The sequence below is a fragment of the Varanus komodoensis genome, unplaced genomic scaffold, assembly GCF_004798865.1.
Source record: "Varanus komodoensis strain SLA01 unplaced genomic scaffold, ASM479886v1 scaffold1, whole genome shotgun sequence".
NCBI lineage: Eukaryota > Metazoa > Chordata > Lepidosauria > Squamata > Varanidae > Varanus > Varanus komodoensis.
Window position 1 is genome coordinate 75,592,032 of NW_025335268.1, and position 2,695 is coordinate 75,594,726.

The following is a 2,695-nucleotide window of genomic DNA, read 5'->3' on the forward strand; positions in this document are numbered from 1 at the left end:
CCCCCCCCAGGGGCAGGGGAGGAACACGCCGCCTGCCCTTGGCAACTCCTGCAGCCTTTCGGTTTGCAGGGGGAGGCTGAGGCGAAGGCAGAGGAGCTCGGCCGGGACGGTGGCTCGGATGTGGGTCCAGCCGCCCAGCCCGCATCCCGCAGGCAGGCAGGAGGGAAGTGTGGCGAAAGGGAAGGTCCCGCTCTGTGCTCAGGCCGCACCCCTTCCCCGCTGGGGGTGATCACAGCCATTCTGCTTTGGAAGCAGTGGGGGGGGGGTTGAAACCCCTGGGGTGGCACAAAACCGGGGTCAAACGCGCTGCTCACGGGGGCGCCGTGCATGGGAAGCCTGCGCCCTGCGCTTCCCCCAGACCTCGGCCCGCAGCTGCAGGCAGCTCCTGTTAGATGCAGCGGCAGCCCCGCTGTGGAGGGAGGGGCTGCCGCCAGTCCGGCAGCACCCCCTGCCCGGCTATCCTGCCCGGGCCGGGAGGATGCTGAGCGCAGGAGGGAAATGCCAGCAAGGGATACAGCCGGGAGAGCGCGCTCGCCGCTGGCCTCCCCATGGATCCATCTCCGGCACCGGGCGCCGGCTCTGTCGGCCCACTCTGGCCCGCCCAGGCTTGGCACCCAGCTGCCTGCCCCAGGCAAGGACAGTTGGAGCCCCCCTCCCCGAGGCGGGCGGCCGGCTTTGGGAAGCCCGTTTGCTCTGTAACGGCATTATTTCTTCTGGTGCTAGAGGGGAGGGCGGGGGCGACCCTGACTGACCCTCACACTCTCCAAGCCCGAGCCCGAGCGCGCCTGTCTTGGGGAAGGCAGCGAGGCCTGCCGCCAGTGCCTTGCCTCCGGGCTGCTCCAGGCGGGGGCTTCCCCGCTTCCCCTGCACAGAAGCAGCCGCATTCTAGGAGCCCCCCCCCCCCAGTGGTAGTGGGGACTGAGGGGGCTGGCCCCACGGGGAACGCGCCTAGGCAGGGATCGACTGGGAAAAGCCATGAGGCGTGGGCAGTTCCTGTCCAGCCCTGCCTAGGCTCTCCGTGTGTGGCGGATGTGGGGCAAGGCCGCGTGCCCGGCTCCCGATTCCTGAGCCCACGGGGCCGCGAAGGCATCTGTCTCTGGATGCCAGAGAAGCACAGCAGGCGCTCCGTGCCGCGTCCGCCGGAGAGCTCGGGGTGCCCGCCCCACACGTGCCCCGCAGCCCCACGCAGGGCTGCCGCCAGCCCCATGGCCGTGACACACAGGGAGGCCTGGCGAGGTGGACGGCACGCTCTGGTGCTCGCGGACGGCCTCTCTGTCTGTCGTCTGTCTGTCTCTCACGCACACGCACACCTACACACAGCCGGTTCAGGTCAGTTTAAATGTGCCAGTAAGTTAAGGGCAAAGAACAGGAACCCCCATGTCCAAGTTCCAAAATCGCAAAACTTCTTTTTAACCAGTGAATTCCAAGGTGCCAGTGGCAGCTGACCAAACACAGAAGCAAGTCCCGTTTCTGCGCCTCGGCTCTCTGCGTCTTCGTGTGTGTTCTCGCCCCTCCTCCTCACTTCACTTTTTAAATAGCACATTTGAACATGGTGAAATTGGTATGTATTGACCTGACATATCTGTGATCTTTCCAGGCTCGATTGTATGCGCGAACCTTCGCACAACCGCACCCTTCGCGTACCAGAAACCCTGCAGCAGCCTTTCCCAACCTGGTGCCTTCTACATGTGCTGCACTGCAACTCCCATCATCCCCAGCTAGCGTGGCTATGGGTCGTTGGAACTGTAGTCCAATGCATGTCAGGGTGACCTGCAACACGGTCCTCCCCGCGAGGAGAAGCGCCTCCCTTGTCCTTCACGTGCCGTCCCATAAGACCACCTTCTCAGACAGGCAGAGCACGGGGCCAGGTGAGCTTCCCAGGGGCCCCATCCGCCGTGTTCCCCCAGGGGCTCCCTCATCGGCCGCAGAACAGGTGGGGGCACACACCGGCCCCACACACTGCCGCGCCCACGCCGGCCCCACCGGTGTCCAAGTGCTGCTGCCGGCGGCCCCCTGGAAGGCTTTGGGCTCCGTGTTGCCCTCCCGGCCATAATGCGGCACCGGGACCCCGGCCTCTTTTCCTCCTCTGGATTTCCAGCCCGCCTTTCTCCACACTCAGTCTGTAACCCAAGATATGTCGCAACTGAGTAATGAAAAGGGACTAAACCCACTCGCCTCTAAAGCAGCAGAAAATCAGCCGGTGAACGTCACTTCTCCAACCGATGCAGAGGCTTCCTGGGCACGGAGCCCTAGCCCTGGACGGGGCTCCAGGAGGAGGCCTGCTCTGCGGAAAACAGACCGGGGAACAGTGCTGTCCCCACGCCAGCATCAGTCATTGTGCCGGATGCCCTGCCGTAGGGCACTGGCCCGCCCCACAGCCCCCCTTCCAGGACCCCCCTCCAGAAGCAGCGCCACCAGCCTGCGGGGCGGCCCGCAGGCCCTCCGGCCCAGGTCACGGGTACCCGGCCTCGTTCGTCTCCGTTCCTGCGGGACGTGCTTGCCACCGCGAAGCAGCGTGGCCCCTCGCAACCGCCCACAGCCCCCTCCCTCCCCTGCTCCAGGCCAGCCGCCCATCCTGCTCACTTCCATCCCATCTCCTCCCGCGGCGACAGCCCTCCGGCCCCTTCCCTGGCCGGGGAGTGCCCTCGCCACCGAAGAAGCGGCCCCACAAGATGCCACGGGGTCTCCTGCCCCC